Source organism: Nematolebias whitei, chromosome 8 (genome assembly GCF_014905685.2).
Source record: "Nematolebias whitei isolate Nwh7 chromosome 8, NemWhi1, whole genome shotgun sequence".
Taxonomy (NCBI): domain Eukaryota; kingdom Metazoa; phylum Chordata; class Actinopteri; order Cyprinodontiformes; family Rivulidae; genus Nematolebias; species Nematolebias whitei.
In genome coordinates this window covers 6582965-6593692 of record NC_056505.1, presented here as the reverse complement: position 1 = coordinate 6593692, position 10728 = coordinate 6582965, and the positions used below count along the sequence as shown (strand labels likewise).

Here is a 10728-nt window from a genome sequence, read left to right as displayed (position 1 = left end):
AGTTGCTTTAATTTTGGAAGTGGGTGGGGTGTCAGCTTCACTCAGCTTTTTCAACGCCGTACAAACAAAGACATTTTCAAACCTGTTAGAAAATTTCTTGAGAAATACTTTAATCTGTTTCTTATAAATGCGTCTGAACTCTTAGATAAAGCCCACCCTTCACATTAAAGGCACATTATTCATTCAAGGACTCCATCTGATGCTCTGATCCAATTCTTTTCGTGTGGCCGTTCACATTAAATGTGACAGCCATCAGACTCCAGTGGGGATTATGGCCTTGATGAGACATGCACGTGCAGAAAAATATGCGACGTCACACGCAACAAACTGTTTATGGAAGTAAATATGGATGCGACACGTGTGTGTTAGCATCAGTTATGAAGTTGTTGTGCAATCGGAGCCAATTAAATATTATCCGACATGCTGGTTTCATCCAGTGTTTACGTGTGATCTCGTCTCTTGCTGGATGCTCTGACGCAGCGGTGTACTTCTGGAACGGGAGTGAGGAGCCACTTGTGCCTGCAGTGCGATCGCAGCCTATAGCCGTTTTAGTGAAATCTTGTAAATGACATTGTACAAGATATTCAGAATCAGAATCAAATTTATGGTCAATGCACAGTGAAGCACAGCGAAAACACATTTCAGTGCAGCCGTACACAAGGGTAGACGGAAGTGCACGGAGGCTGCAGCTTCGTTGTGAAGCGCTGCTCTTTATCGCTTAGATAAGAAAAGGGAAGAAAAGCACGAGGAAAGAAGGTATTTAAAAAAAAAAAAAAAAGATCTCTCACACTGTGTCCTTGACACACAGGGCACAAAAATTTACCTCAGCATAAAAAAAAACCGAGCAACATGGATCGACATAAGGCATTTTGCCGGGGAGGCGACAAAGGCGGTGAGATGGTGCGTGAACACTTCCAGAAAGTTCCATAGTCCTGATAAAGATGGCACAGTGTCCGTCAGCCGGTGCAGCTCTGAGAAGGTTAGTTTGCGAGATCAGTTAGCGCACGTTGCGGACGACTCTCGGCTACTACGGCATCAAACTTTAGCTCGGTGTAAAACTGGCTGAGTTACAACAACCTTTGCTTTTTGCTGTTGTGGCCACCTTGAATAAGGTTGGCTTCAAAAGTTAATCTGCTGTAGATGTATACATAAAGATTAATTTCAAAAAAGTGTCGTTAAAATCCACCCAGTGGTTTATGAAATATTTTGCTAAAAGGCAACCAGGGGAGGCGCCAACAGTTAATGGCGACATTTCAAGCACAGCTATCACCCGACGTGTCGATTGGAAGACGTCTAGGAAACTTGGCTCAACTACTACCACACCGAGCTTTAGATTATTATTTTTTAAAAATTAGCTGCAATACAGACGTTTTTGTGTTGCCAAGCTGTGGCGTCCAACTTGAACCGGACAGACTCCGAATAGTTGTAGTCGTACGAACGACGACTTTCTGACAGTCTCGTTAAAATCTGTTCATGAGATATTTGTCGAACGGTACGAACAAACACACACGGGCAAAATAATCGCTCTGCTTTCGAGCAATAACTTTTAGAACTAAAGGGCAATGTCTGTTTATCCGTTGAGCAGTTCATGTCATGCAAAATACGACTTCTGTCCTTCTATTTTTACTGACTTTAACAGTGACGTTGTTGTACGCGCACTGCAAACAGCTTGCTGATACGATCCAGGTGTGCGCTGCAAAATACAAACCTGTCAGAGTCCCGTGATGAACTTATAACATCTGATGAGTGATAACAGCTCTGTTCTAACGTCACCTCGTCTGCTCGCACCACAAATAGCCTGTTAATGTGTGCTGCTTGTTACAGTCGGGACTGAGCCTGAACTTTGGCCACAGGAGAAACAACACAACGAGCACAGACGACCTTTTTAAAGAGCAGACCGACTGCAGCGCCAAGTTCATCCCGGCAAGACCTCTGAATTATTAACGACCGAGAGAAGCGTCACTGAATACCAGGGTTCTTGTTTTCTGAAACGCACACATCAGGAAACAAAACGTGATAAACTTCACATAATTCCCTTATTAATATACCACATGAACCCCATGCTGTCTCAAGTAATAATAAAGGATGAAATCTGAAAAGGAAGCAGCTGAGAGTCGAACCACAAAGGTCCAGCACCTGTCTTTGTTTCCAAAATAAAAGCAGCAGATCAGTGGGATTTAGAAGGAGCTCGTATGTCCGGCAATTAAGCGCAGACCAAAGGCTGAAAGTGTTTTTGCAGTGCATGCGCACGTGTGTGCGTGTCCTTGAAGTAAACCAGCATGTCCTGACCAAGTGGACGATGCTGCAGTGATTGACAGACACGCACACAAACACAATCTCAGACTCGACCTTGCTCCGTTTTACGACATAAACAGACGATCCGTTTCCCTGAAGGATGGATTAACAAGGTGTCGGGTGAGCGGATGATGTGCTGCAAATCTAATCTGGAAGTTTCTATAGGAAAAAAAAAGGAAGTTGAGATAATATTAAATTTATTCTTTAATGTCAACTAATAGTTATGATTGAAGAGGCAGAGGTTTTGACATGTTTTTCCTCATTATCTATATCTTTAATAATATGAGTTTTAATGGTTTTCTCAAGCCTTAAAAACAACAGTTCAAATTCTGGGTTCTATTAAAAAAAAATCATGAACAGTTAATGATTTATTTGCAGTACGTAGCTCTTTGAAAGACCTCGCTTTATAAAAATTTAATTTATTTCTGATCAAACTAATTAACAGCTAGATCGAGTGAATACGGGTATTAAGGACAGACAGCGATTTTTTTTTTTTAATATTCGAAGACTTTTTGAAATGAGCAAATTTGAAGAATGAACGCAACCATCACAGCAGACTTCTTTTTTTTAACACCATGACCTTGTAGTGAGACGTCAAGCTGTTTTTTAATGGTGCTTTTGCAGTCTGAGCGCATTTACACCACTTCTAATTAAAAATAACTAGATAAAAAGATACTTGTAGCATCCAAGCAAACGTTTCTGCCATTGTAGTTTATTTTGAAAGGATTGTAAAATAGAAACTGCAAACGTTCGTGAGCTAAGTTTCATCCCGCTCTTCGTTGATCCATTAGATCAGGGGTGTCAAACTTGGTCACAAAAGTGGGCCAAAATTACAAATGTATTTCTAACCAAGGGCCAGTTTCTGTCAATACATTAACTCCAGTCAGATACCGGACATCTTGTCTTGGTTGCAAGTTCCTCAACAAGAGTTTCATTTGACGTTCTGTGTCGCTTTTTCCACATTAAAAAAAAATCTAAACAAATTTTTCTTGGCATCAAAGTAGCCATGAGAAGTCAGCACTAAAGACTGCTCAGTCTTTAGATAAAATGAGAAGCAATAAAACACATTTTGTTTTTTAAGATCATCTTGAGGGCCAGCTAGGATGTCAACAAGGGCCATATTTGGCCCCCGGGCCTCGAGTTTGACACGTGTGCATTAGATGGTTAAGATTCCCAGCTTGCAGAAATAGCAGAGAACACGTTTCGGTGCCCAAAGCCTCCGATCAGCTTTCTGTTGCTGCAACCAGCCCCGTGGACACGTTTATATTTTAAGCAACAGGTAAGAGTTCTAAATCATAAAGCGATAGCTGAAATTAGCGCTAGTTAAGATGCTTTTTCTGCTTTTGAACGGTTTGTTATTGTGCTGACACTTGTTGTGCTACGATAATTAGGCTTAGATTAGTAAAGGAGATGCGAGAAGCATTCATTGCTGCAAGGTGGCCGTATGTTTGGAGGGGGGCCAGGAAGATGGAGGAGGAAGGAGGGGTGGAGGCGTCATGGGATAGGGGTTGTAACAGTTGAACATTTATAAAACAATACTAATAATAATGAACAACAAATCTGAAATATTTATGCTTAAAACACCCTTCTTTCCATAGATTATATGGTTAACTTTAAGTGCTTAATGCAGCAGCAGCTGCTATATATTAATTGTTCAGAACCCGTCCACAATATCTTTATTATAAGGTTTGAAAAGCTCATTTAAGAAACTCAAAGCTACAATTTCTGTCACTGCCTTCAAAAATCATCGCTGCAACTTGTCCTTGTCTCTGATGTGAGTTGAAGGACTGCATCAGTACACGGTGAGTGACTCGAGATTCACAAACACCCCAGCACCAAATGATTGAGTCCTTATAATCTATAGAATACAATAAAAACACCTCTGCACACATCATACACAATACTTTTAGTTTGTTAATGGACACGGTGACCAAAAATTCATGAGAAACAGACATACTGTATTTTTCGGCCTATAAGTTGTGGGTTTTTGCATAATTTGCATGCCCTATGACTTATATGCCAAAGTGACTTATTTATGGATTTTTTCCTCATATTTATAAATTAACTTTTGGCTGAGATAAGACCGTTTTCATTCATTCTGACTGAAAATATTGAGCACTACCATTTTCAGCCACTAGATGGCCCTCAAGTAGTATGGCATAACGTTGGGTCATGTAATCGATAAAAGTAGCAATTAATGACACAATTGGCTTGCCCTATCCTGCCACCTACGTCCAGCTCGCCTGGCGCAAACATCAAATCAGCTTCATTTTGCTGCACCGCCCCGGCGAAATGCAGCTGATTTCACCATTAAAGTGCATTTATTAAGTAAAAGTTCAACTGAGACACACTTTTACTATAAAGTCGAGCAAACAAATAATTGTTTTAGGTGCTTATCTTGTTAAATTTCAAATAAACGCGCAGCGTTCCTTCTTCCTGATTTCCTCCCTCTGCGCGCTCCCGGACCACCGAGGCAGCGAATACTTATGAAACGCAGCTGATATGACCGTCAAAGTGTATTTATTAAAGAAAAGTTCGACTGAGACACATCTTTACTATAATTTCAAGCAAACAAATAATTGTTTTTAAGTGTTAATCTTGTTAAATTCTTGTTAATGTCCTGCCGTGCACACTCCGCCATTTGGCAGCCAATCGATTTTGGGCACAACACCGACCCACATTTCCGGGTCGTCAGCGATGACGCGTAATAGATGCGACTTATATGGAGAAGCAATGTATTTATGGAGTTTTCCACTTTATTAGACATATTCGGACTGATGCGACTTATAATAATAATAATAATAATAATAATAATGCCATCACAATGTCAGCACTGTATGTTTCCATACAATGGCGAAATTAGTCTCTGCATTTAACCCATCCACCACCAGGTGGTGCAGTGGGCAGCTATTGAAGGCGCCCGGGGGGCATTTTGGGGGTGAGGCGTGCTGCCCAGAGACGCCACGTGATGTGCAGTGACTGGGGATCGAACCTGGGACTTTCGGGTACCAAGCCGGCTGCCCTGCCTCTACACCATCTCGGCCCCCATTATACGCAGTCAGGTCACCTGGACAGTTTCTCTTTTTGTGCTGAAACGTTTTCAACCAGTTTGACACGACTGTTAACAAGGAAGAGAGCCGGCAATGGAGGAGGGGGCGTTCCAAAGAGACCATCTTAGCACCAACAAAACTGGTTTGTTCCACTTTGGAGTAAGCTGTTGTGTGTTTCCTTGACTGATGAAGCCTTCTGGATCGAAGGCGAAAAGTTTCAGCACAAAAAAAGAAACTGTCCAGATGACCCGACTGAAAACTGTTGGATTGTATAACTGGATTATTGAGCACGGACTTTGTTCATTTCAAAAATATTTCAGGTTGAGTGGTGTAAATCAGCTCAAATGGCTCACACACCGACAGCTGTTAGCTTGATTACAGGTCTCCCCGATTCTTTGAACTAACCCTGCACTATCTACTGCAAGTAAGATATTGAACGCTCAATACTTCTCCAAACAACCTTGCTTTAAAAAGCCAACTATCTATTTTACATATTAGTTTAATCAGCTGCCGTCACTGCTCATCTCAATGTGAGGAGTCATAGAAAAATCAGGTTTGGACATATATTCATCACCAGTTTATCTTTCACTCAAACTGGAAACGCCTAAAAGGTCAAGTTTGCTGTTTAAGTCATATTGTGGCTCCCCTTTCCTCCGCCTTGAAATCTAATTAATCTTTAATGTCTTGGTGCACACCAGATCCTTCTCTTCAAGAACTATGTCACAGAATGGAGAATATTTGTCAACAGCACCCCACGGGAAAAAAAAATAAAAATCCTCTGGAGAGTCTTGATTAGCTCATCGTTAGTTCATTCCACAGAACATCACTGTGGCAACAAAAACAGACGTCATGTCATGGAAAAGCGTTTGTGTGTGACCTCTCGCTGCAGCGGTGAGTCAATAATTCAGAGGAAGTGGAACCCCAGGGGACATACCACGACTTTCTGAGTGAGGAGTCACTCGAGACACGATCGATTCCTCCAAACCCCAAACACACGTTAAACCAAATCTAGACCGCTTCATGCACTCATTTTACCTGCTTTGACCCGACTCTGGCAGGTTGTTGCTGATTTTCAGACATAAAGCATATTTGTCATAAAACACGAAACGAAGGGATCAGAACTGTGCTGGAAACTCTCCTCAGGAAGATCATAAACACAACGGTGACCTGTTTCGTCCGTTCAACCTTTATTTATACAGGTTAGTCTCACCGAGTCATGAGGACTCATTTTCAAAAGAGACCCGTTTGAAACAAAGAACACAGATACACACAACAATAAACAGCCACAAAAAGATATAAAATGAAAAGTAAACAAAAGTAGTAATATAAAACAAAATAAAAACAAGCTACATCATGAAACTGTAAAATATTAAAAACAGCAACATGACTGCATCGATTTTTGCACTGAACTTAACAATTGTTTAAAATCTCTTAGAGAGGTCAACGTTGACAACTTCAGATCTTTTTGCAAGGTGTTCCAAGAAACAGGAGCGAAGTAAGAAAAGGCCCTTTTGCCAAATTCAGTCCGCACTGAGGGGACGCTGCAGGTAATGATATCTTGAGAGCGCACGCTGTAGCTGCACTCACACAGTGACACGTAGGAGAAGATGTAAGAAGGCAGCAGACCAAGAAGTGATTTAAAGATGAAAATGTACCAATGGAAGAGTCTGTGTGAAGTTAATGATGTCCAGTTAACCAGTGAATACAGGGTGCAGTGATGGTACGGTAGTTACAGCCAGTTATGAATCTTAGTGCACCATGATAGACAGCATCCAACACCTGCAAGATGCTTGTAGGGGCGTTCATGTAAATAATGTCATCGTAGTCAATGAAGGAAGAAAGTAGTCGTTACAAGGCGTTTCCTAGCATCCAGAGATAAACAGGATCTACTTCTGAAAAATAAACCGTTTTAATTTCAATTTCTTTATCAAGTTTTTTGACATGAGGCTTAAAAGAGAGCTGTGCATTGACCAAGATTCACACGTATTTGTAAGAATCAACAAACTCAATATGAACACCATTCGCAGATAAGATAGAAGGAAGGACTGCTGGTACCGACTTCCTGTTTGAAAACAACATCCCTTTGGCGTTATCAGCATTTAGCACCAATTTGAGTCGGAACAAATCTGACTGGATGATGTCGAATGCGGACTGTAGAAGCGGGAAAACCTTAGCAACTGATTTAGCTCGACAATAAACAACTGTGTCATCAGCATAGAAATATAAGGATGCATCAGGAATGAAATGACCTACTACTTATGTAGATTGTAAAGAAAGTGGGTCCTAAGACTGAGCCTTGTGGTACACCACTGTTGACAGTTACATAAACTGGAAGAAGTACTATTGTGTTGAACACATAACCTTTGATCTGAGAGATAATTAGAAAACCAACAGATAGTGTGATCTGAGAAACCAGCGTCTGAGAGCTTATGGCGTTCCAGTTAAACAATGACGTGTCAGACATGCCAGCCATGTGATTTGGAGTAAAATTCACCTATTCCTCCATTACTTGTCATTATACAGAGGTAACCAGTGATCTGGGACGACAGCAAATGCTTCAGATACTTTCTAAGATTCCTCTTTTTAGGTTACTTACAAAAAGCAGTTATAAGTGTCACAGTATGAACATTTTAGACCAGATTAACTTGTCAACGTAAATAAAGGAAAATAAAAAGTTAAAATTAACGCATTTACTGGTACATGCAACTTTGCAATCAAACTATAATTCATCTAACTGTAAACAAATCCAATGAGAGGGCATTAGATAATATTTTGAATTTAATAAATTTCATTAATCCCTGCAGTCTGAATAACCTCCTGTCTAACAATAATCCCTAATTTTAGGATCAGGATTCCACTTTGGGTCACAGGACACCAAGTGGAGGTTCTGGCCATGATATCAAGATATCAAAGTACATCTAAAATCAACCTCTGAGAAGCATAACAGAAGATAAAAACTGGATTCATAAGCTGATAAAAATGGTATCGCTGTAGTTGGGATTGAGCGTGTTTTCATTTTGTCCTTTGAATTTCTTTATAATCAACGTTTGTATAAATCAGATATAATCAGCTGTTGGTTTGTAGATCTGAAGCCGAACCGTTTAGAAACCACTGCTCGAACATCAGCAGCTGATAGAGATGGACATTTAAACCTGAATCTATTTAAAGTTGACATTTACAGTAACTACGGTTCTTTTGTAGAAAAGTAAAAGCTGTTCCTTTGTTTTACTCTCAGTATGTTGGCCTTTAGAGTAAAACTAAAAAAAACTTTTGCTCAATTTAAATCATTCTGTTGCACATAATAACAGCTTGACAACAAATTCTATTTTATTTATATTCTGTAGCGCATGAAAACAACAAGTGTTTACCAGACCTTTTCTCTGAGCCAAGAAATAAACAGCGACTGTCAAATCAACGAACTGATTTTGGCTCATTTTTACAATTAAATTACAATTTATTGAGCAAAAGCTTTTAAATTTATTAAAAGAGACAAGCCAGTGAATGAACATTTTATTTATTTACATTATAGTGACATCACTGGCTCGTTTCACGTCATCATTGATAAATAACAATATTGAGTTTTGCTTTTTTATTTAACCAGGGAAAAAAATGATTGAGATTAAATGTTTTTTCAAGAGTGTCAAAGTTACTAAACAAAACAAATATAAAGATATATTTAATGTTCAGTCAAAATTGAAACGCGTTGCAACACACAAGTGTGTAACTTTCTGTGATTTTTTTTTTTTTACATTAATTACATCATTTTCTAAACATCTGAACAAAAAAATACTGTAATTATTGGTGGTAATTAATTAATTTGAACCTGATAAAAATAACTTATTTTGTGGAAACAGTTCTCATTAAAACTTTTCATTTTCCCGATGCCAGAAATTATCCCAGAAAAAAACAACCTGCACTTAATTTAGTCTATTGCTCAAACAAATAAGTACCTAAATAATCACTTTGGCTCTAAATCGATATATCCAAACTTCAATGTATCTTAGAGTTAGAGTCATTCTAGCAGAAATAAACTTTGTACCCCTAATAAAAATTTATAACTGTAACATTTAGCAACATCTCTGGTAATTCAAAGATGACAAAGAAAGCAAACGGAGTGAATTTTGTCTGTGAACTTTAAAGTTTTCCGTAGTTTTAATTCCAAAATGAAAGCTGCAGTAGTGCGAGAGCAGGACCATTTACTAAAACAGGAACTTGGAGACGTATTCATCTTCGTCACAAACTCTTCAGAGCTGCAGCTTCTCTTTTTCTGAATCCAGCACTTCCACAGTAACTACAACCACACGCACAACTAAACACTGGACTGTGTGTGAAAGAAGGGTTTTCTTTGGGAAGTGGCCGTTTGAGTTCCCTTCGTTAACGCTCTGGTCTGCACACACACTCATATCCCCTCATTTGACCTTCCAGTTTGTTTCCTCGCCCTCTAGCTTTTCTATCACCAGCATGTTTGTTGACATGAAACATCGGTGACAAAGAGACGAGGGGGAGAGCGATGAGTCTTTATGGGAGAGGAATGCCACACGTGTACTGCCCCCCCACGCACAAAAACACAACTTGTTGTCGAACATCAGCAGCAATGACCGCAGCCGCTGACTTTTAAAAGAATGCACACTCCTGCACGTTTCCACACACTAACTCTTGCGTAATATCTGGAATAATAAAATAGAAAAGTCTTGTTGTGTGGGACAGGTCAAGCTCTTCAAGCCTGTTTTTCCAGTTAAAAGAGGAGCCCCATGCTCCCATGATGGGAGGCGCTGCTGAACAGTAGCGCCAGAGTGGTAACTGGCAACGCCAGCATCCTGCGAAGGTTTTGTTGCAGCAGATGCTGTAAAACGTTAAAAAGCCAAGCGCGTGTGTTGGTGTTGCAAAGTCCTTTGAGGAGAAGAAAAATCAAAACAAGTGGCGTATCACTTGTTTTTACATTTTCCTCCCTCAAAGGTCTTTTTGCAACCCCATGTCCCCCGTCGTTGAGGAATTTCAATAGTGAATGATTTTAGTGTTCGAGATGAGTGTTTTTCAGGACCGTTATAGAACGGGGAATGCAAGTAAACCACAATGTGTTTAACTGAGATAGACAGGAGAAGAAAGAGTTTTATTTTTTAAATAGTTTGAGGAAGCGCAAAGTGACTGAGCCTGGTGAGTGTAGGAAGCTATTTTATTCACCGCCAGGTGCAATGGCGGAGCCAGGGGGTGGCCAATGGTGGCTTTGGCCATCATAGATTACTCTTTGATCACTCTAATTGTTTGAAGAAACTATACTTTAAACAATATAAAAAAAAATAGAAAGCATTCCTACAAATGATAAGGGTTATCATTTATATATACCGTATTTTCCGGCTCATAAGTTGCACCTTTTTGCCTAATT

At 39.8% G+C, this 10728-nt stretch overlaps 1 protein-coding gene across 1 annotated transcript in view; it reads right to left on the bottom strand.

The window, feature by feature from the left end:
• The window catches only part of LOC119413802 (metal transporter CNNM4), a 50456-nt gene that overhangs the window by 28875 nt on the left and 10853 nt on the right, over positions 1–10728 (bottom strand). The window lies entirely within an intron of this gene.